Here is a 25,475-nt window from a genome sequence, read left to right as displayed (position 1 = left end):
ATTTGCCCCTTCTGAAACACAGTAACATCTTCTTCATGACCACGGGATATGTCTTCCGACATGGTTGTTTAAGAACTGAGAAGCTTCACACACCATCAGTTATGGTTAAAACAGTTGTTGCCAGCTGAAACACATTAATCACTGCAATAATGATCCAGTCATAGGCTCTTAAGTATCTGCTTATTTAAATCCAAACGGCAACTTTTTTTTGGCCAGGCAGTTTACTTTTTCATGCTTTCTTTGCCAATCAGAATAGTTAGCCAATCACATTATGCTCTCTCCATTTCTGAGATGGCTCTGGGATGGCTGACATGTCTTTGCAGGGCAGGGTTTTGGATAGAGGACACGTGGTTGAAGAGATGGAATTTCCAACTTCCTACTTGGAAAAGCGCAATGGAACGCCACTTGAAGTCAGACTTGCAACTTGTAAAATCCTCAATTCCAATTTTGTTGAGTTGCAGGTGCATGACATCACACAAGCATGGCTCGGCACCCAAGTAAATGTACTGTACAAAGTCAATGATAAATATTAACTTTTAAGCAAATAAAAAGCATCGAGTCAACATTCCAATATTAAATGACAATAAAATTTGTTTAGCCAATATTTGCAGAGACAAGTGTGTGAAATATGGTAAATTATACTCTCTTTTGATTATTGTCAACCTGTAGAACAAATGCTTGCATTGAATAGCATTGTTCATCCTCCACAATTTGGTTACTAAGAGATGTTTCTGTTGACAGTCGAATACCTGCTGAGCTAACGGGAGCTGCAGTTTCATTTCCTTATACGTAATTTTCCGATCCCCGAACCAAAGAATGCCTTAATGGTCAAAGATCAGAGATATCAAGTTGGAATATCCTACATCCAACTTTGAATGGAACACAGCACAAGTCTATTGGAAGTTGGCAAAATAGCTGAAAATCATGTATGCACCTTTAACCCTCTTATGGTCTTTGGTCATTTTTGACCGTAAAAACTTTTGCAGATTTAATAAAAATGGTTTCCTTTATCTGAGCCATACAAGACTTGGTGACTTTACCTCCACTTGCCATCTGAACATACAAAGACAATTTGGGCATGATTCGATAAGTCTAAGTGTTCGTAAAAAAAAAAAAAACGATACTTTGTCTTTGTGGTCAAAATTGACTGACCATTGAAAATGGATGGGAAAGACCATAACACAGAGCAATTTTGTTTTGATCAGTCAAATACAATCAATAAATCAGCCACAATGCAGAAAAACACACACAGAAATTAAAGGGTGAGACTATAAATCATCCAGAGTGCAAAACATACAAACACTTGCACACACAAAATGAACTGGTGAGATTATAACACAGAGCATTTAAATAAATGAGCCACAATGCTAAACGCACACACACACACTCAGAAATGAGGGGGTGAGACAATAACACACCCACAATGAAGCACATGCACGCACGCACACACACACAAATAAATGGAAGAGACTAAAACAGCCAGGAGGCAGAACACACTACATAACACACACACACACACACACACACACACAAATATATATGGGTGAGACTAACACAGCCAGAAGGGAGACCGCAGAACACACACTCTTATGCACACACACACAGAACAAAGATCAAAGAACAGTTCTGAGTGACCGCAATGTATGAAAGTATACCTTTTCCATTGTGACTAAGTTTACGCTTAGATGCAGGTGCCTCCCCTTTCAGACAAAACATAGCATCTTTCTGTTATGGAAACAAAGGCATTTTCCCACAGCTCTAAGTTATAAATGTGGCCTTGTTCAGCCTTGCCACAGTTCATTCCGTAGCAGCATCATGGCGAAATGCTTTACTGTTCAGGAGACCCTGCAGCCATCTACTGGCTATTATTAGTCCATGTGTATTAGCTTTGAGGCTATCTATGTGCTAGTATAGGCTATCCTTAAAAGCTGACAAAGTAAACTTGAAGCAAATACTCACATGTAAAATGTACAAGTCTTTCTCCTCTGGGAAATTGGACCAAGATATTCATGGCATTTAGCCTTCATCAGCCAAATAAAAAAGTACACTGCATCTAGATGCACTTCCACAGTCAATTCGGGATGGACTTCAAAAATACTTAATCATTTATCTAACAGTCCAATATCCTTTAGTTTTAATCATTGCTAACATTAGTTAACAGCATTAGTTAACATGAACTAACAAACAATACTTTTACAGCATTAATTAATCTTAATGTTAATTTCAACCAATACTAATACATTTTAAAAATCGAATGTTGTGTTTGTTAACAATAGTTAATGCACTATGAATTTACTTGAACTAACAATGAACAATTGTCTTTTTATTCACTAATATTAACAAAGATGAATAAATGCTGTAAACAATGTATTGTTAATGTTAATTGTTTGTTCATGATACATAGTGCATTAACTAATGTTAACAAATGGAACCTTATTGTAAAGTGTTTGCATTATTTTTAAAGCATGATTTTTAATCATGTTTTTCATTTAAACTGTTCAGTGAAGACTTTAAGACATTACAGCATCATTTTCTGTAAAGCTGCATGAATAATGAATATCGTGAATAGAGCTATACAAATAAAAATGACTTAACATCAACACCTGCTCTGGGCTTATTCAAATATTTGTTCAATAATTCACTCTAGAACTGATCATCCTCTTCCCTTAATACCACTTTCTAAGGACTTGCATTAGCAAATCATGGTTTTGCTGGGATGTGTTGTTAACTGAAGCCTATTGGTTATTTGAAAAAAGGGACAACCACTTCAATATGTCCCACCCAACCTCTTGTTTCAACAGGAAATATGTCAACATACAGTAAAGAAAATAGCTTTTGTCAACCCATTTCCTGGGGTCTTTAAATTAAGTTATGTACTTATTATAGTTTTAGGAAATGAGGCGTAAACAAGATTTATGCTTAGGCTACATATATTACATATAGACAGTGCCAGGACATCACTCACACTAGACATCAGTTCAAATCCTGTTTTTCCAGTCACCAAGTGCATGTGGAATGTGCGAACTGTAAAAGCTTTGTGCCTGTGTGGATATTTTTGCTAAAAAAAAAAAAAAAAAAACCCTGCTAATCCAATACTCCTGTGCCATTTTGGAGCTCACCAGCAGACTTTTAAAGACACCCTACAGATCCAATTCCCAAGCGTACTTAATCTAAATACCTGTATGGCACCTGTCCAAAGCCGTTTACATTTTATCCACCTTTTCTATAGCATAAGATTTTATTAACACCCTTAACATTTTAATTACCTTTGTGCAAATAATAACTTCAGGATCTTCAGCATAAAATGGAATTATTAAAAATTAAAAGAGTTGGACAGGAACAGTAGTCACATGTTGGCCAGCAAAAGCAGTCAGATCTATAATACCGACGACCTCTACAGACAAACTATCATCTGTTTTTGATTCAATCCATATGTGGGTATCTCCTTTTCACACAACAATTCACAAATTCCTAGAAAACATGTCTGCACACATGCTTGTGCTATGCCTGGGTGCCCCAGCTTCTCAAAAAACTGAAACCTAACCTGCTGGACTCAACAATAAATATCTCTGCAAAAATACAAGCATTTATGATTTAAATGTAATTAAATTGCATCCACTTATGTCTATTGAATTAGCCTTTTTTGGGGGTGATTCTGAAGTGTGTGATTGGTGTTGCTAAGGTGTCTATTCTGTGGAGTAAGATGATAAGGAAAGGGCAGAGTAGGGTCAGATCACTACACTGCCTAGTAACACTAAAAAAAGAAAAAACTGTTAGAGATTGAGGACCGATGCTCTCCATCACTATGCCCACATCAGGACAGCCTACTGGAAGTGTCGTGCCAGACAAAGGTTAACAGCAGGGCTCCAGACTAAAAAAATGACTTAGGAGTCAGAAACATTAAGGAGCCAAATGGCTGTTTTTAGTAGCCAAATCACAGATTTTCTCGATTTAGATTGCTGTTCAGAAACAAGATTGAAAGCCAAAGAAAAGGAAGTCAGTTGATAACCCATTCATCAAAGGTTTAATAAACAGTATACAGTAGTTGAGGAGATAAGTTTGCATTCCCTTTTGTCTCATAAATGTTCACACCCCTTTCATAATTTATTCAAATATGAGAGATAATTTTTTATTTAGTACTGCTCTTCAGAATCTACATTACAAATATTTACATAAAGTATAGTATGCATATAGTAGTGTGTTGTCTTCTTGAGCATCAATGAATGTTTGCAATTTGTGTAATAGTTGTGTACAAGTCCCTCAATTGTCCCAACTGTCAAAAGCTTGATTATATATATATATATAAAATTTTAATTGTTTTAAAATATTGCCTTAGTCTTTTTTACTGTTACCGGATGGCACAGACACAGAGACTACAAGAGTGCAAACTGAATGAAATCCCAGATGCAGTTTACTGTGCTACTCCAATCCCAATCGATAATTACCAGAATTAAAAATTGGTACCCAATATGGGAATTTCAATTATAAAGAAGCCCGAAATTTACATGGGACTCTTATTTTGAAATGTCTGCACTCCCAGTTGTGAACTCACTGACGCCTTATTCGCTGAGAAAGTGAACCTGATTCAAACTGCTAACCTGAGCTCCTGAGTTCAAACCCTCAATTCTTTTCGGGTGATTCGTGAAAAATATCTGGTTCAAAAGAGTCATTTGTTCATGACTCTCTCGCACTTGGTTTGTTGTTGCGTGCAGTGCAACGAGCTCGTCAGACACACTGATGCGCATTCTAAAATATATTCAATAACTCACAAGATGATATCTAAAGCACACAAACCGATTTTAAATTATTGTCGCAATCAATTATTTTTGGTCACATTTGCGACCATTTCAGTCGCAGTCTGGAGCCCTGAACAGGTTCGAATAATCTGCTGTGCACATTTCTCAGTGTTATCATTCCCCTGTGCTGACTGAGGAGAAAAGGATAACAATGGAGCAAAGGAATGTTAGGAATAATGCTATGGTTACAGGCCCGGTTCCAGATCAAAATCACTGAGGGTGCTTCTGAAAATAGTGGGGGAGCTCTGTATAAAGTGGAGATGTATCATAATTACAAATCTTTTAAATATATTAAATCATGTTTAAATGCTACTAAAACAACGTAAATAACAGTTTTTTATGTACAAAACATTTATTGATTCATTTTCTTTCACATGATCTGTCGCTGAAAATGACAGCAAAATGCTGCACCTGCAGATTAGGACATACTGATTTGCACAATCATACACGTTTATAAGTTTTAATTCAATTGTGTGTTCACAAACTGCAGGGATTTTTGTGTGATTGATGGGATTCAAGGAAATCTGCTTGTCAATTTACAGTATTAGACTTACATATTCAATTGAGCGGAGGTGTGCAATTGTTTTGGGACAGGGGCCACATCAGCTGTTAAGTAGAACATGAAAGAGAGAAGATAAACATTTCTGCATAGTTGTATCTTTTAATCCCAGTAGTAGTAGTGCACTCATGCACTCAATAAATGATGCACAAATTTCTGAAGTGTATTCTGATGGGACCATTCTGCGATTGCTTTAAGTTTTTCTGTTACATTTTCTATCATGTGTTAGTAAAACTGATTAAGTATAATTATTACTTGTTTATTTTACCATACTTCAATGCAGTGGTAATTTAGTATTCAATTTAACACTACATCAGGAGTCTGGTTTAATAGTAAAATTAAATATTCAGAAATTATAGATTCTAAAGGCTTATTTTAATGTTGGCCGCAAAGTGGACAAAGTTGTTTTATTCTCAAAACATTATCAACCTTTTTACACGCTCATGGGTCATGATGTGAGTCTCATCAATGGTCTATTTGGCATCCCATTCAGCACACAACTGAATTAAACAGGCTGCATGACACTGATAAATGACTACTGCCAGAGTAACATTCACATACAGGTGTGAAGGATTTATCATTTTACAAATAACACAAAGAACAAACATAATCCTCTCTCACTTGGTTTTGCTTGCATGTCCCCTCCGCGTGCGAATGATGTTTAGATATATTGGGATTTTACTAAAGTTTGTCACTGAAAAGGTTTGCTTGCAGTCTTGGCACTAAACAGCACACGCAGCATCACGAATGGACATGGAGTGGCTGCATCACACTTTTCTTTGAGCATAATATTGCACTATTGAGCACTTTAAGGTTTTTATCAGACGAGGAGAGAGTGTGCGCACACGCATGCATGGTTGCCAGATTGCATAAATTAAGTATGACATAAGGCGAAATATGTCCTATTTGTGCAAGTATAAATCTCTGATTGGGGTGTTGCATCTATTATCTGGCAACCATGAGCATATTAAAAGCTTATGGATGCGCGATAGGTCCCAAATCCAGATAAATGAAAGATCTAATAAAAACGTTCATGATAAATCGACCCGCGGGCAGTAGTTTGCCCTGGTCTGCAATTGAGGGTGCTCTAAGGTTCGTTAGAGTGTGCTTAGCACCCTCAAGCATCCCCGTAGAACCGGGCCTGTATGGTTATTTATGGCACTTTTCCACTGCAAGTTACGGTTCGACTCGACTCTGCTCGCTATACTTTTCTGAGCTTGCTTTTCCACTGCAGTTTAGTGCCGCCTCAACATGGGTGGGATTATAGGCTGATCGTCATAGTTACGCCGTCTCTACTGCTGTGACATCATCTTAAACGCGACACAAACATTACTGACCATAAACAATAACACTGCCGCTAGCTGTTAGCTACTAGCTCATTGTGCTGCATAAAGCAGTTGTTGCATGGTGATTTTACACAAGTGTAACAGTTAAATTGGCCTGGTTGTTTTAGAAGCAAGCTTTCCAGTAGCTGGTCAACTAAATAAAGTGAAGCTTACAAGCAGAATATAGAGTTAACGTAACAAAACGTACCATCCTCCATCGTGGATTCCAACAACGCCGTGGCCGAGACCAGGGCACTCTGTAAATGTAAAAAATCTCAAAATTCTATTGATGTCTTATAAGTTAAGGTTGGTAAGCACGATTATTCCTCTTTTGATGTAACACTGATGGCATTGCAAGTGGTAAGCTATTTGCTATGATCCTAGTAGGCACTTAAATGTCTTAAAGCAGGGGTCAGGAACCTGTTTTCACTAAGGAGCCAATTTTTCAATTTTTGGTTGATGCATTTTTTCGAAAGAGCCATACCACAAATGAATAATTTACTATTTTCAAAAACGAAGTTTTTCAATAAAATAAAATGTTTATATTGCCCATAGACTACTCAAAAACAAACAAATATGCAAAAATTAATAGGTAACGTTACATTATGGAATTGAGTACACGTGTTTGTGCGGGTCATTTTACAATTGTTCATGAAAAATCTAACTTCCCTTTTGGGCTGGGCGATATGTAAAAAATATTTTAATGATAATCGCATTTAAAATATCGCAATATCTGATTATATGGTTAACCCCCAAGGTCAGTGAATATTTTTGCTTTATTGATTTTGCTTTAAAAATTAAATAAATTTATTGAAACACGAAAAACTTAAAAAGACATTTCTAAATTCAAATTGCACTTTAAATGAAACGGAAAAAGCAATTAAAATAATGAAGTGATTCAATCTTATATATAACCACCTCCCCAAATCCAAAACTTTCTCCATCACGCAAGTATCACAACAGGTGAAAAATTACTTAAAGCCTACAAATTAAGAACTAAAGACAATTATAAATGTAAGGATCATTATAATAATCATCATAATAAATACGCCTAATAATTTCCCTTGTGTTCCCAAAAAATGCTGCCAAATGTGTGTTCTTATCGAATGTGTTTGTATTGCTTTTTGTAAAACAGTTAATGCTGCCTAAAGAAAATAGAAATACATTTTAGGTTCAAGGTGAACGTGTCTTGTATTACTTTGATTTAATCACTTTTGTCTTTGTTTCTTTAATACAAAGATACCTGTATATATTACTGAACCAGCAGAGTTGCGTTCAAAATGTGTAAGAGCAAACAGCTCCATGGAAATAAAGAGAAACTAAACTCACAGCACCTCACGAGATGATTGGAGATCATTTGCAGCATTCTCAAAGACAACATTATTCTTGCAAACAGTTTTCAGATGAATGAAACAGAGAAAAAGGAGTGATAACTCTATACATGCGCTTGCTCCACGAGACAGGGTCCCGTTGCACGCCTTTGAACAAACAGCGAATCAGACACGAGCACTGATGGCTTTTCTTTTGTCTGTTCTTAAAAATATAATAAAGTGTGTTTCTTCAAGCGACTCTTTTTGACTAACAGCATTTTTGTCATGTGTCACTCCGAGACGTCTTACAGGTCGCCCGCCTGTTGTGGGTAGATGAGCAAAATTACCCGCGCATGAAATACATTTGGACAAGGAGCTTGTGAACTGGATTGAGCCTCGTCACATTTTGCAGGTGGCGGGTGCTATATCACACCCTGGGTGCACATCATAAAATAACGAACTTTCATAAAATCGCTTGTAGAAAATGCTCTTAACAACTAAGATCAATAGTTATTGGGAAACGAGGCCCAGAACTCTAAGCATGTGCATGTTTTGGAGAAGCGCTTTCATTGCACTCATGAACAGCAGAGCTCACTGCACATCAAATTAGATGCGCATCGGTGGCTTTTCTTTTGTCTGTTCTTCAAAATATAATCACGTTTCGTCAAACGCGCTTCTTTGTATCTAATTTCTTGTAATATATCACTCCGAGATGTCTTACAGGTCGTCTTCCACAGTGGCTGGTACATCAGCAAAATACTCCGCATGAAAAATCTGCATTTGGCGGGTGTTCATTTCAAACCTTGTTCACCAGGAGTAGGGTGTACAACAAATTCGGAAGGAAATCAGAACAGTGTCATTGACTTCAAGCTTTGCAATCGCACCCACACTTTCTGTAGGAAAATTATCTCTAGAAAGTTTTAAACGATCATGTGTTGGTGATGAATGGTGAGACACCCTGCCAGCCACTTGATTTTTAACAAAGAGCCACTTGTGGCTCGCGAGCCATAGGTTCCCGACCCCTGTCTTAAAGGGACAGTTCACCCAAAAATGTAAATTCTCATTCTTTTGCAAAACACAAACAAAAAATTTAAGAATATCTCAGCTCTGTTGGTCCACACAATGCAAGTGAATGGTGACCAAAATTTCAAAGCTCCAAAAAGCACATAAAGGCAGCATAAAAGTAGTCCATATGACTCCAGTGTTTTAATACATGTCTTCTGAATTGATCCAACCAGTTTGGGGTGAAAAAAGACAAAAATGTAACTCCTTTTTCACAATAAATCTTGATATCAGGAGTCTCCTTGGCAGTGTTGCCAACTACTTTCAATGAAAAGTAGCTAAAGCCTGCTCGAAAAGTCGTTAAATGTGCTAGATGACGTCATGCGTAATTAGCATATTCATGACGTCATCGTGTTGTATTTGCATTCTGCCTTGTGTCAGCCCTTTACATCTGTTTGCTTCACTTACTACTTTCTGTGCTCACATACTGTATTTTAATAAATAAAGCTGTTCTCATTTACATATTTGTTCTATTTCTGTTGTCAGACAATGGAACGAGTATGAAATAGTGACTAAAACGCCGCCCATTAAGACTACATGTTAACCAGTAGTCACTTCCAAGCAATTTCCAAGCTGCTGCTCTACACTGCTAAAATCCTGATTTTATAACATAAGTTAAAGACAACGGCTGTGCTGTGATTTCGGCTATATTTATATGTAAAATGATCACTCAGAGAGAAAGTTAGAAGTGACAGAATGTCTTATTTTTTTCTCACACAGCGCACAGCTTCCATCTGGGTAACAAACCACAAGAAGGATGTTCCGTTTTCAGTCAGGGATGATTAGGCCTATTTGCTCCCTAGTGGATAAACCTTTTAATCCTCCAGATACAAAGATTTTTTTTTTTAAGATTTAAAAGTGCGCAATCAATATTTGAACAACGATGTTGACAAAGCAAACCATTGGTGAATGCATTGCATTGGTGAAAAGCAAGTGTATCGGCGGCTTAACAGGCAACTAAGGGTATGTATACAGGCCGGGTGGTGTGCTGCCACTCAGGATAAAACCATACAAAGGAACTATGTGCATATTTATGAAAAAAAACCTATGTGCATATTTTCAAAAGAACAACATTATGTGCATACTGATCAACAGATTGAAATGGGCACAAAATGGAGTTAAACTACGTGCGATAGGCAAATGAGAAGAAAAATAATGGACAAATTAAATTGTTTAAAATTAAAACAGAGGAGCAAACAATACAGATTAGCGATTGGTCCTTGGCAACTCTGTTTGCACATGCGCAGCTCATTTACATCTGTGTCAGCTGCCGTGCGGTCAGCTGAATGTGTTGCTCCTCTCTGCCACTCACTGAACAGAGTAGACGCAGAGAGAGGTTTGCCTGTGGCGAGAAAGCAAGACCTCGCAGCAGTACTGGTGACTCTTCTATGGAAAGTAGCTGTGGTTTGTCCAAAAAGCCGCTAGATTTGTCGCTAGGTGCTTTTTAGAAAAAAAATAGTCGCTAAAGGGGTCTGAAATGTCGCTAAATCTAGCGACAAAGTCGCTAAATTGGCAACACTGCTCCTTGCCGATCATGATTTCAAGCTTGATTACACTTCCTAGCGTCATGCATCAAGCACTAGGAAGTGTAATCAAGTTTGAAATCATGATCATACCTAGAGACTGCAATGGCACGATGTACGGTTTAAAAATGTTGGTCACCATTCACTTGCATTATATGGACCTACAGGGCTGAGATATTCTTCTAGAAATCTTTGTTTGTGTTCTGCAGAATAAAGAAAGTCAAACACATCTGGATGGGTATTAGGATGAGTAAATGAGAGAATTTTCATCTTTGGGTGAACCATTTCTTTAATCATGTCAAAATCTATATTGCTTTGAATGGAAAATCCTTCCTAAACTTCAGACAGCAAACGTTCACAGAAAAAAATAGTTATGGCTTCTGTGAAGGAAACCAAAATGGTCTTTGGATGCAAAATTATATTCACATTGAGTACATTAAAGGGAGTGTGTGTAATTGTTATGACCCAAGTTTGGTACCAACCTAAGCCATCAAAATCAGAAAACAAAAGGACAGGTGAGCTGACTAAATAAAACGTGAAAAAACGAAGAGTTAAGAAACCTTTCTAACTCCCATTGGAAAAGAAACTCCGAAACAAATCTTCCGCGTTAGCTTGTTTGCGTAATCTGTCCACTGTAATCTATTTTAACTAAACAAGACAACACTCACCATCCTCTTAAAATAAAATATGAAATCAATATCAAACAAACACTAAACACTGGAGTAAGTTTCCTGGGGCAGCAGCACCCATGAAGTGCATCCAGCACCTCTTTAAATAAGCAGGACTCCAGGTGTAGCTGGTTAAAGTCTCCACCTACATATGATTGGCAGCCTACACAGGAAAAAACAGAAGCCAAAGAGCAGGGGCTCGTAACAGTAATGTTTGAGATAACACAGGAAGTTCTCAGGACTTGAGTGACATGAAACTTTGTCAGAGTCATAAAACTCAGCCTCTGAAAAAAGGCCTTGTTGTTGGGTTTTTTTTCCCCCTGCAGAGAGTCATAGGTGCACTAGAGGTGCTTAAAAGGAATATTACTCAAAATTGTATCAGAAAAGAAAAACATTTAACATTTGTGCAATCTGTTCAAATGACCTAAAGTTTGTACTTCCTTCTTTACACATAAAAAAAAATTTTTTTACATTTATTTTAAAGCTGAAGTGTGTATTTTTCAATGTTAAAATACTTTTTATCCCAGCTTAATATGCAGAGACAACTAATCCTTGGTTTGCAAGGATACACTCTATAGACTAACCTTCTGAATTAAGTCTAAAATATTAAGGAAATCTGGTGACCTTTAAAATCTTAGAGAATGGTCACAATTTTCTACTTTAATTCAATGAGTTGCCCTCAGTCTATGAAGGAATTATTTGGACTGTACCATGCAGAGCTAGGTGTGTGATCACAGCAGTAGTGGGTAATGTGGTTGGGGTGTGTATGTTTGTTTGTGTATGTGCGAGGTGTTCGAGGGGGTCTATCCACATGTGAAGACTCCACGTGAACTGAATTCCAGACACTTCACAGCACGTGAGAGGCCAAATCAAATAAGGCCCAAGGATGACTTACTCACCAGCCCATAATAAGAAAGGTTGTGGAGTGCTCTCTCCCTGGCTGTGCCAAAGAACCCAATGATGATGCTGACTCCATACTTTGCCAGGTTGAAGCTGGTTCGAGGGGCTTTCTTAACATTTGCCACTATAGATGTATAGGCCTTCTGTAACTGCTACCTTAATCCTGTGACCAGGCTCTGCATCCCATTACTCTGTAAGAGAAAAAATAATAAGTATTTCTTTGTTTATTGTACATTGCGTTCAGAAAGTATTCAGACCCCTTCATTCACATTTTGTTATGTTGCAGCCTTGTGCTAAAATGCTTTAAGTAATTTTTTTCACATCAATCTACAGTCCATACCCCAGATTTTTTATAACTTTGCAAATGTATATATATATATATATATATATATATATATATCACACTGACATAAGTATTAAGACCCTTTGCTATGACACTTGAAATTTAGCTTGGGTGCATCCCATATCTGGATCAACTTTTTTTTAATTTTTTTTTTTAATATAAGTGTAGTTTCTACACTTTGACTGGAGTCCACCTGTGGCAAATTAAATTGATTGGACATGATTTGGAAAGGCACACACCTGTCTATATAAGGTCTCACAGCTGAAAATGCATATCAGAGCAAAAACCAAGCCATGAGGTCAAAGGAACTGCCTGCAGAGCTCAGAGACAGGATTGTGTCGAGGCACAGATCTGGGGAGGGCTACAAAATTGTTTTGGCTGCATTGAAGGTTCCCAAGAGCACAGTGACCTCCATCATTCTTAAATGGAAGAAGTTTGGAACAACCAGGACTCTTCCTAAAGCTGGTCACCCAGCCAAACTGAGCAATCAGGAGAGAAGAGCCTTGGTAAGAGAGGTGACCAAGAACCCGATGGTCACTCTGGTTGAGCTCCAGAGATCATGTATGGAGATGGGAGAAACTTGCAGAAGGACAGCTATCACTGCAACACTCCACCGATCTGAGCTTTATGACAGAGTGGCCAGACGGAAGCCTCTCCTCAGTGCAAGACACATGAATGCCCATTTGGTATTAGTAAAAAATCACCTAAAGGACTCTCAGACTGTGAGAAACCAGATTCTTTGGTCTGATGAAATGAAGATTGAACTGTTTGGCCTCATTTCAAAGCATCATGTCTGGATGAAACCAGGCACCGCTCATCACCTGCGCAATACCAACCCAACAATGAAGCATGGTGGTAGCATCATACTGTGGGGGTGTTTTTCAGCAGCAGGGACTGAGGGACTGGTCAGGGTTGAAGGAAAGCTGAATGCAGCAAAATACAGAGATATCCTTAATGAAAACCTGGTTCAGGGGGCTCAGGACCTCAGACTGTGGCGAAGGTTCACCTTCCAACAGGAAAATGACCCTAAGCACACAGCCAAGACAATTCAAGAGTGGCTTAGGGACAACTCTGTGAATGTCCTTGAGTGGCCCAGCCAAAGCCCAGACTTGAACCCAATCAAACATCTCTGGAGAGACCTGAAAATGGCTGTCCACCGACAGTCCCCATCCAACCTGACAGAGCTTGAGAGGATCTGCAGAGATGGAAGAAAATCCCCAAATCCAGGTGTGCAAAACTTGTCGCATCATACCCAAATATACTTGATGCTGTAATTGCTGCCAAAGGTGCTTCAACTAAGTACTGAGTTAAGGATTTGAATACTTATGTCAATGTGATATATATATATATTTTTTTATAAATTTGCAAAGTTATCAACAATCGGTTTTTTGCTTTGTCATTATGGGGTATGAAGTTTAGATTGATGTGAAAAAAATAATAATTTAAAGCATTTTAGCACAAGGCTGCAACATAAAATGTGAAAATAAATCAAGGGGTCTGAATACTTTCTGAATGCACTGTATATGTAACAGGGCCAAAACATTCACTAGCTGACTTGAAACAACTCCATAGCAGTCAAAGGTTTACCATGCTTACCAACACCTGATTCTGATTCTCCAACATCTACAAATGTCTTACAGCAAATGAAGCTTATAGCCTTAGTTAGCGGGACACCAATTTAGTATTAGTGTTTTAGGGCAATGCAAAATAGAGCAATAATAGCAAACTAAGATCATTACAACATTTTTCTTTGAGATGCTTATATGGATGTCCCTGTACTACACTCCTCATTGTAGTAAGACTAATATACTACTGCATGCTACACACTGATATGCAAAATGTAAATCTATTAGGTTTTCCTCAGACTGGGCTTCTTGCCCGGACTGCTAACAACATGTGTTGTGAAATAAAACGTAAAAATCTCTTCTCTATTATTCTAAATAAGAGTCCTGTGGAGGTAGTCCCATGGAATGTGTGATGAAAGCTAAGAATGGTTTCTAGAAATAAATATTCAAACAATCTTTTAGGTTAATTTAGGAAATCTTTAAAAGGTATTTCACAGGGAGAGGCAAAACAAATTCTAAAGGCTTATTGGGAGGTATGAACATTTGTTGTATAACTGTAAATTATTGTACATAAATAAACTGCCAAGAAACTAGTTAAAAAGTAAAAGTAGTAATTAAGAAGTAAAACTCAAACGGCATGTATTTTGGTAAAAACTTTACAATGTGGTTCCATTTGTTAAAGGAGCAATATATAATAATTCTCATGTAATATTCACATTTTTTGGCCAATGTGTGAACGGTTTGTAACGCAACTTAAAAAATGAGTCCTTCCCAGACTTCCTAGGTTGCCTATTAAAGCCTGTAGACTGATTTTCATGCGAAGGGAGCGGGTCGCTTTTGCCGGGAAAATCCAAAGGATGTGACGTTTATACGCGCTCCTGAGTGCCTTGCCTCAGTGCTTCTCTTCTGCTATTCAACAGTGACAACAAACTGCAACACTAGGTAACGTTATCTTAGAGATGGAATCCAGCAAAAGTACAGCTCCCAGCATAACACCAACTCCTACACAAACAAACATTTATCTACTGAATCCCATCTGGCTAAGCGGGAACATAATCGTGGTTGAGCGAAAACTAGAGTGAACATCAGCAGGGCATTTGATTCCTGGAGGGACCTTCGTTTGGTTTTGGGGATCAAACTGACGTTCTTCTTATTGGACAGTATCACACTTCTCAGTGGAAGGAGGAGGCAAGAAGCAAGGTTTCCTGGTTCAGGTAGGCGTTTAATTGAGCACTCTGTCGTCTACAGTTCCACACAGTTTCACAAACAAATAGTTATTTAGATAGTCTCACTTCATCTACAATAACAACATATGACGCCGTGGCCTTCCTTGTGCCAATCTCTCTTTCTCGTCTACTGGCTGTGTGGCTCTCTTATGCCGCTCTCCCCGTGCTCACTGAAATTAGAGACAGGTTTTAGACATAATTTAGCTCAGGTGTAAGCACCCTTACCTCTCTCTCTCCGGAGAGATGCTTGACCACGCCCCCGCTGCCACAGACAGGTAAGCTTACATAACTGCAAGGCATGTGAAATATAGTGCCATAAGGACTGATCTGTGTAATTTTAGATAAACTACAATAACACATGGAATGAATGCTAGAAAATTTTCAAGATAATGCAAAAAGATCCATTCATTAGTGTAACGTAACTTGGTTATACAGAAAATATATACATTCTGTTATTATAAAACAATAGCGCATCGATATATCAAAATGACAGTTGTGATGGAATCACATCAATACTGAATTGTGTCAGCATATTTATAATGTGCTGTCTATTTTATAAACAGCTACTGTCATCATCCACCAAATTTAGCTAACAGCTATTGATAAAGCTGGCTAGCTAGCTAATGCCAACATAGGCTATCGTATAAATGCAGTCAATGTATCATGCAAAGAAAAGTGATTACTTCAAACTATAGTCTTGCATAGTCAGACCTATATCCACACATTGTTTTAGCTCTGTTCCAGCACTGGAGAGTCAAATATAATATACAGTCTCAAAGTTTGTAGTAAAACAATCATAACTGTGTAATTTTAATTATGCTACCTCATCTGTCAGCATGATGCCGGTGAATCACATTGTCTCTTTGTACGTTACGTCATTGTTTTGGTCGATGCTCTCGTCTCTATGGAGCAGAGCATGTGAGCGAAGCTCAATAACCCGCTCCATGCACGTGCGCTCCGCTCAGCCACTCACGGCCCAAGCAGACGCTCCGCTCAAGTACCGCTCACCGGTAAAAAAGTGTTCGCTCAAATCCCACTCGGACATGAAATTTCTCTGTAGTATACTTGGTTCCAAACACGCACACAGGGGGTAGCTACAGTGGCCCAAGCAACTGCCCCTTTGCCCACATGGGCTGAGGTGCCCCTCTGGGTGAAATATATAGAGTATAGGCCAACATTTATTAAATTATCAAATGATTATTAATGTACACATCTGAAATTATGTGACTGTATTGTTATGTTTTAGTATATAAAATCTCACTGTTTATTTTGGACTGGTTTACAACTGCTGTTAGATAATCGGGTCAACCAGGCCTTCCTTATCATTTGTAATCAGTCAAATATTTCTCTGTTAGCGTATATGTCATCTTCATCTTCAAATAATGCCTTAAAAAATGTCAGTTCTAAATTACCTTTATTTAAGTCATCAAACATGCATCTACAATTGATAAAATATATGTGTGTTGGCACAGAAACTCGCATACGTGCAAATTTGCGATTTTCAGTTTAAACTGGACCCGAGTGATACAACCGACCCAGAAAACCACAATCTTTTCAACTTTAAGTTTGTTTGAGTCCTTTATGGCAATAATGAAAACATGGACTGATACCAGGAAAAATATTGCAGGTAAAAGTGAAATTCATGATTGTACTCTAGATTTGATACATTAATATGTTTCTGATTTAATGCTATCAGACTTTGTGTCTGTAAATTAAAATGAGCAATTTCTCATCCTAATTTTGTGTTCAGTTTTAAAGGGTTTATTAAGTTATCCAGAAAACAGCAGATAATGTTTATCTCTTTTTCAGTGTTGTTGCTTTATTAATATTCCCTACAATTTTATATGTACGAATCATATGCAATCTAAAGGACTGTGGATATTTATATAATAATTATTATATTAGTAGATACCATGTGCCCCCTTTGTTTTCCTTGATATTTTTAAAGCATTATAAATTGAATCTGGACTTTATATGCATCAAACGATCATGTGTTGTACATTATATGTACAGCAAGGTTTAACCATGGATTTAACAAATAAAAAATATTTGTCCTACATAAAGTGAGATTTTGTCCAATATATATATATATTAGATGAAATCAGGTTTAATGATCCTAAAACAAATAAAAATGATTTAATTCACAAATTACACTGCCTTCGATTAAGAAAAGTTTACAGTCATTAATAGATTTTTTCTCTGCGCATGAATGCAGCAAGCGATGTCGAAGATGTTATCTGCAACCACTAATCTAGAATAATTTTTTTATGTTTCACTTCTCATTAAGGTGTGGATTTGGCTTTGGGAAACTGACCAGCAGTTATGAGCCACTTTATCCCAAAGCAGATATCAAAAGCTGGTAGATTAAGTGAGATAATTCCGCTATGAAATTCTCTATGCGAGAGCGGAAATCTTTACTAATCAAATGCTCAATTGTACAATAGAGGCATGAAAACAGAATGCTCTGCCTGCAAATTAGAACACACTGATCTGCAAGATCATATATGTTTATTGGTTTTGTGTGTGTAAGCTGGGATTCAAGGCAAAATGCTTTGCCAATATACAGTATTATTAAGCTTACATATTCAATTGAGGCAGAACCGGGCTTGCATCTAGCTGGCAGCTGCACTAACATGATGGCAAAAACAACAAGATACATTACTTGTCTATTAATTTATTATCGAACAGTAGTGTAGCCTACTAGCTCACCTTTTGCTGCACTACATCGCGTAGCACATACTCGTGCTTTCTGGCAATGTGACGCGTACGATTCCAAAAGGAATATTTGCTAATTCTCACCTTCTCTCCACACTTCCTTTCGATTTCTACGTTCTTAGCTTTGATTAATACTTTGCATTTATTGAGGTTATAAGGTTTGCAACTTCACTAAAACAATGTTAGAGCTCCATAACCTTAGGCCTATTACTTATTTAGCAGATTCCCAAACCAGCATATCACGAAGTGCATTCTGGGTTGAGAGAGCAGCACTGAGCGGCCTGAGAGAGCGGAGCGGAATCTTCAAAAAGGCACTATTTGCTCAGGTGAAATTATCACCGCTCCGCTAAATGCTCCGCGATCGCTCCGCTCACATGCTCTGCTATGGAGTGTGTGCACGAGCATGAGCACGAGCAACAGGTAGCTGGCTGCAGTTCACATAACGGCCACAGGTGTCATTAATAACAAGGGTTTTAAATTGTTGGAAAAATTACTTGTGTCTTGCACAAAGTAGATGTCCTAAATGACTTGCTAATATTAAATCTGTGGAGTGGTTAAACAAATGAGTTTTAATGATTTCAGCCTAAGTGTATGTAAACTTCTGACTTCAACTGTATACATTTTATAATCTTACATACTGCACCTTTAACATTAGTTAACATGAACTAAGAATGAACAATACTTTTACAGCATTTATTAATCTTGGTTATTGTTAATTTCAACATATACTAATATATTTTTTTAAATCAAAAGTTGTATATGTTAACATTTGTTAATGCACTATGAACTAACAATGAACAATTGTATTTGTATTAACTAACATTAACAAAGATTAATAAATGCTGTAAAAACATATATTGTTCTTTGTTAGTTCATGATACCTAATGCATCAACTAATGTTAACGAATGGAACCTTATTGTAAAGTGTTACCTGTATTTTTAGCTTTTTTATGTCATTTGTTATTATTTACTAAAGTCTTAAAATAACCGAATTAGAGATCCTCAAATGGGTGAGCTCCTCAGACTCATTATTTGTAATTTCTCTCCGAGGAATGTGCTGCTGACCATCTTTCTGAAACGCAGACAGAGAGCTTGGGAGTCCCAGTACTATACCTCCTATGGTCTTCATACTCCTCTTAGTATAATCAACCTCCAAACACAAAACCACAGATATCAGATGTATTTTTATCTGTATTTATAAATATTTTTTTCTGAACTCTATAGAAAAAATAATTGTACATAATAAAAATAAAAATATTTTACAGTGTTCATGTAAGTGTGCAATTTCTGCACCACAAGCGGCACAAAACAGAATTACAAAAATTGTTTTCAAACAAATTTCAAACACTCCCCATCTTTTATTCACACAAACAAGTTGTCCCGCCCCAAATTCATGCAGTGTTATCTCTGCTTAAACAAACAGATTGCTTTTCACTCGGTGCTGCTAATGCCGCAGATTTTATGCACTGCACCTTTAAAATGTAATTATTTTGTGAAGCTCCTTGTAAATACATTGTTACTATTATTACTATTGTATAAGTGACATGTTACATGTTTGCAATATGGACACTGTAATGTAACATGTTACCGTGAAGTTTCATTTAGTTGTTATATAAACCTATGAAATCTTCACTATTTCTTTAACCAGGGCAACTGCACAACAAAGACTAATTTAGACTATCTTAAACCGAACATCACAAACTACAGGGTGTACTGCACACTCTGTACCAGCTAGGGTCTTGTATTTATACAGTCTGTGTTCCATGCTCCAACATTAAATGTAAAAAAAACTTTAGCCAATGACATTTACTTTGCCCCAACATAGGACAGCGTCAATATCAATGGCACGGGACAGTGAATACTTAACTTAGGCTATGCAAACAATTGGGAGTCAGTTCACAGTTATTGCTGTTTAACCTTCATTTTAATTTTTCTGCTGTGCACATTTGACAATGTAAAATGAATACAGACCTAATGTGTGCCTGTGTTTTTTTATTTACAGTCTCACTTGAGTTTAAACTAAACTGTTGGCATTGTATCATAACACACGTAATGTCATTGAGAGGCTCAGGAGGAGAGGTATGGCAATAACCCACTCTTTACTTACAGTTGGACTTTACTGCATACTTACTGCATAATCTTGTGGTTTTTAATTTGGGTGTTACTGTAGCAACTGTGGTTTGATCAGTCTATACAACTGTATGTATAACCGGGGGTTTGTTGTCATGGCGAGCTGGCCTGTGTGGCTCTGCTGGGTTATGTCATGTGCCGAGTTACTGAGCTTCCAGTTTGGTTCAGCTGGCTTGGTAGGGTGTGGATACATAGCTTTGTGTTGAACTGAATGTATAAACTGAACGATTGGTATGCATGTAACCAATGTTCCCTCTAATTTTATCTCTTGCTGAACAAGACAGGAAAAACGGTTTGGTGCCGCTATTAACTTGAAATCTGTGTACAGTTCTCGAATACTAAAGTTCCATACGAAAATCAGTGGATATGCGGATGGATGTGGATGCGCACATTTTAGAGGAACACTGATGAGCCCTAATTCTCTGTGGGTTTTGTGAAGAGTTGAACTGAATGGGCTAATCTGGCACAAAATTGCATGGACAAACTAAAACATGAATATTGATTGCTGCTTACCAGGGGAGTCATGCCAGGGATGCGTGTGACCAGTTCCTGACCTTGACTTTTAGTGCGTTGGAGCTGTGCAGCTGTCTTCTCAAAAGCACGTCTATAGACGGTGCAGGCAGTGCTCCCAGCCTGCTGAGGCTGGGCTTTGGGCCAGAGGCTCCAACATCAGGCTCCTGCTCTCCTACTCTCCCATCATCTTCTTAAAAGAAAAAAAAAAAAAAACTGTTACTGCTTATGTGAGCACATAAAGAGCGGAAGGGAGGCATTTCAACTGCTTCACACTCTCTTATAGCGGTCCAAAAACACACATCTTCATTTGCTCTCTCTCTGTGATGATGGATGAATGTGAAAGGGTCACAGAGTGGTTAAAATGTATTTCATGCAGTTTCATTAAAATAGTTACAAAAGGACATAAATAGGACAGACAGAATAGTTAATGTAAATGATATTTTAAAAAGGCTTGATTAAAATAATAGTTTACCCAAAAATGAACATTCTGTCATTATTTACTTACCCTCATGTTCCAAAGCTGCATGACTTTCTCTTTTCCATGGAAGATGAATGGTGAATTTTTGGAGAATATCCTGGCTGCTATTTTCCATATAATAAATGGGAACTGGGTCTGTCAAGCTCCAAAATAAAAAAAAAATAAAATAAAAAAAAGCTCTATAATGCATCATATATTTAGTCCACACAACTACATTCCAAGAATTCTGAAGCCATATAAAAGCTTTATGTCAGGAATATTGGAGTCATATGGACCACTTTTATGGTGCTTTATTGTCATTTTGGAGCTTGACAGCAAAATTGGACAGAATATTCTTCAGAAATTTCCCTTTTGTGTCCAACACAAGTCAGTCATACAGGGTTGAACTGATTTTAGGGTGAGTAAGAATTTACATTTTTAATGAAATATTAATTTAAAGGTGCTTTCAGTCAAATTTCTTTTTATGTTCACTGCCAGTCAGCGGCATACAGTTGGTATTCAACCAGAATAGGCTTTCTACTGCCACGATCACCGCATTAGTCTTTAGCAGCATCACGCAAAAACAAAATTCTCAAGTTACTAATGTCATTATAAAAACACACTATTCGCAGTCAGTCATGATTAATTTATTCCAAGACTTAAAGCATTTAATTATAGAAGTTTATTGATATAAAGCGAGTAATATTCAGCTGGTCATATTATCTCAACATGGTGGCACTCATGAATATGCACCTAGCACCATGTACTGTAAAATAAAGCCACCTTTTCTCTAAATCTGTAGGTGCACAAAATTTTAAACAACTGCTCTTCAAAAACTACTATCATACTATTTCTTTCAGTTTAAAAGTTTAACAATTAGAAAAAACAATGACTGAACCTTTAACATCATCGTTATGAAATGTATCACAATGTGTGTTCTCTTTGCCTCTTTGACATAAAGTGGGGAAAATTAATTTGTGCAGGCTAGGAAATTACATAAACAAAGAGATGCCGGAAGTGAGAAGGAGATATTTTCAGCTTTGTATCTTCTGGACAATGCTACAGATTATCTAAATGGAGGCCAAAAGGACACATTTTTCAGGAAGCACTTCCTCTTTTCCACTGTGTATAAACATAACATACACTCTGATGTAATAATGACACACAAGGGCCACTAAGCTCTGGGCTACAGAAGCATTCAGGTCTTCTTGCTCAATATCCAGCATTAAATGATTTTCAATTCAATTTGCAACGCCAGACAAAACACACACTAAATAGATTTTCTCTGCTGAATGTACCATTAAACATAGCAATAGAAAAGAATTTATTGGGATAGAAATAACTAGCAACGTGCTGCTTTTTTAGGGCCACGTGAAGAAGGAATTACCCCCGGCGACACACTTTCAGACTCATGGAAAAACAAAGGATCAACCAAAGAGGAAATGCTGAGATCTTATGAACTTTTATTTCTAAGGAATCATCGCTTCTAAGCAGCAAAGTGTCTAAGTAAGTTTAAGGGATAGTTCACCCAAAACCGAAAAATTTCTCAATTTCTCAAAAAGCACATAAAAGCAGCATAAAGTAATCCATAAGACTCCAGTGGTTAAATTAATATCTTCAGAAACTATATGAAAAGTGTGGGTGAGAAACAGACCAATGTTAATGAGATTTCTTCTTGTGTTTTTTGCTGATTCACATTCTTCATGCATATCGCCACCAACTGGGCTGTTGTGCAAATATGATTTATTTATTATTTTCCTTTGCTTTATCCATCCCTTTTATTTCTGTCTTTTCCCTGCCCAGTAGATGGCAATATGCACAAAGAATGTGAATCGGCAAAAACACAAGAAGAAGAACTCGGTCCTCTCGCATTTTAATGTAGATTTAAAGTGAAAATTGACTTAGATATTGACCTGTTTCTCACCCACACCTATCATATCGTTTCTGAAGATATGGATTTAACCACTGGAGTCTTATGGGTTACTTTTGTGTTGCCTTTATATGCTTTATGGACCTTCAAAGTTCTGGCCACCATTCACTTGCATTGTGTGGACCAATAGAGCTGAGATATTCTTCTAAAAATCTTTGTGTTCTGCAGTAGAAAGAATGTCATACACATCTGGGATGGCATGAGGGTGAGTAAATGATACAATTTTTTGGTGAATTATCCCTTTAAAGGAATGGTTTCCACATAAGAAAGAATATCACACTGGTTTGAAACAATATGAGGGTGAATAAATGATCAAGGAATTTTCATTTTTAGGCAGACTATTCCTTTTTTAACATATCATCAAACAACAACAAACAACGAAATACCACAATGCACTGTACCCTTTGCATTGAGTGCAGAAGCTAAACAGGTCAGGAGCACAGGTCATGTAACTCTTGACTGTGTCCTTAGTCAACCAGAGGTATTGTCCTCTTATTAGACACAAAACACTGTGAAACACAACACAAGGGGCCAGCATTATCCCTTAGCCTCAAGATTTAAAGGAATACTTTACTCAAAAATGAAAATGTAAATTTTTTTTATGACGTCATGACATTTTAGTCACGAGTCACACAAAAACCAATGAGGTTTGATCTTATCAATGTCACTGCCATATTGGATTCACTGCTGTTCACATATTTTATCAATGATTTTGTTTGATTTGATAGTGTAAAACAACTTAAATTATTGTCTGTTCATCATACAAAGTGATCATATTCCTTTAGAAGACTTGAATATGATTAACAGACTACTTATATGACACTTTTTGATGCTTTATTAAGCATTAAAGTGAGTCAATGTCAAAAGCCATTTTATTCAATTGAGCCAACATGTCTTAGTTAAATTATCATTAAATTATCTCCTTTTGTGTTCTGCAGAAAGAAAGAAAGTCATATGGATTTGGAACAAAGAGGGTGTGTAAATGAGACTATTCCTTTGGGAAAACATGTTCTATCCACACACACAAAAAGAGCAGTCAAAGTCTGAATAATTCAGTTTTGTTAGGCATGGAGGTCTACATTTAGTCAGCAGTAAAATATAAGAGAAAGACAGACAGGAAGAGAGGGAGGACTACTAAATAAACAAAGGTGATAACAACATCCTGTTTAAACAATCCATTAACAAATGATGAAATTCAGAAGTGTGAATGACGCAAGTTTGAATACATGTCAGTGGACACATCTCTGAGAGGAACAGATCTACAGTGTATACTTAAAACTGAAACAATAAAATAAACAGAAAGCAATGAGGTAACAAGGCTACTATTGTTCTTCCAGGAGATGGCCATGACTCACTAGATCAACATTTATTCAATCCAGAGCTCCGTAATAACTTTATCCATGGCTTTTTCCTCGCATTATCAAATTTTCATGAACTACAACAATGCAATTCAAAACACATAATTCTATAAATGTGGTTGTCATGAAAGTAGGAGGACAAAGACTATGTTTACATTTGACAGAATGCATAAAATTGCTGATTGGAGAGTCTAAATTAACTAGTCATTATTCAACAATAAAAATATAAATAAATGAAAGCAATGCAGTCAAATTTTACCCATCTGAACTCTTCTAACAGAAATGTCACATTTCCAGACTTCATCACTTTAACAATGACGATACAGCGACATCTAGTGCCCAGCTTTAAAAACACATGACGCATTTTGCTGGAGCCACATTAAAGGACCAGTTCACCCAAATATAAACATTCTGATCATTTACTCACCCTCATGTTGTTCCAAACTTGTGCGTAAAAACACAAGATTTTTTACAGAACCAAAAATACCAAGCACTCCATAACAACTCTTCAAAATCTCGACTTTTCTGATAAAAATCTGCTACAGAATGTAGGAAAAGCATGATTACCTGTCTCAGAGGATGCAGGAAGGATGTAGTCAACCAGGCACTTTGTCAGAGTCAGAGCCCTGTCAGCTCTCTGCTCGGCCAGGCAGTCAGGCTTGCTGTTAGGGACACACTGCATGCTGACACTTTAGGCATTCTTACTCTGCTGTACCCTCTAGATGCCATGCTTAACACAGAGTTTGAGGTGTGTTTGATGGGAGTGGCGATGCCATCTTTGGCAGTTTCCACAGTTGAAGATACCACTTCCTTGATGCTTGCTACCAACTGTTAGGGGGGTCAAAGAGCAGAAAAAGTTGCTTTGGGAAACCACTTGAGCATTTTTAATATCAAATGCACATTAACCAAACCAATCCAGCAACCAACTTAGAGAGTGGTATTCAGGAAGCAGTTTTGAAAAACTTGTTAATATTTTCTTTATGTCATCATCATCATTAGAATAGGCCAACCAAAATCTACATTAGGCTACCTCTTCTGGTGGAAACTGCAGGGCGGTACCTTCTCTTCCAGACGGTCCAGTCCTCTGCAGGCCAC

The 25,475-nt window shown here is 37.3% G+C and overlaps 1 pseudogene; it reads right to left on the bottom strand.

The window, feature by feature from the left end:
* LOC127456199 (uncharacterized) overlaps positions 1-25,214 on the bottom strand; it is a 31,810-nt pseudogene extending 6,596 nt beyond the window's left edge.
* Between the last annotated feature and the right edge of the window lie 261 nt (positions 25,215-25,475).

Source organism: Myxocyprinus asiaticus, chromosome 18 (assembly GCF_019703515.2).
Source record: "Myxocyprinus asiaticus isolate MX2 ecotype Aquarium Trade chromosome 18, UBuf_Myxa_2, whole genome shotgun sequence".
In the NCBI taxonomy this organism is placed as follows: Eukaryota; Metazoa; Chordata; class Actinopteri; order Cypriniformes; family Catostomidae; genus Myxocyprinus; species Myxocyprinus asiaticus.
Note: the sequence above shows the minus strand (reverse complement) of the source record. Positions and strands in the feature narration are given on the sequence as shown.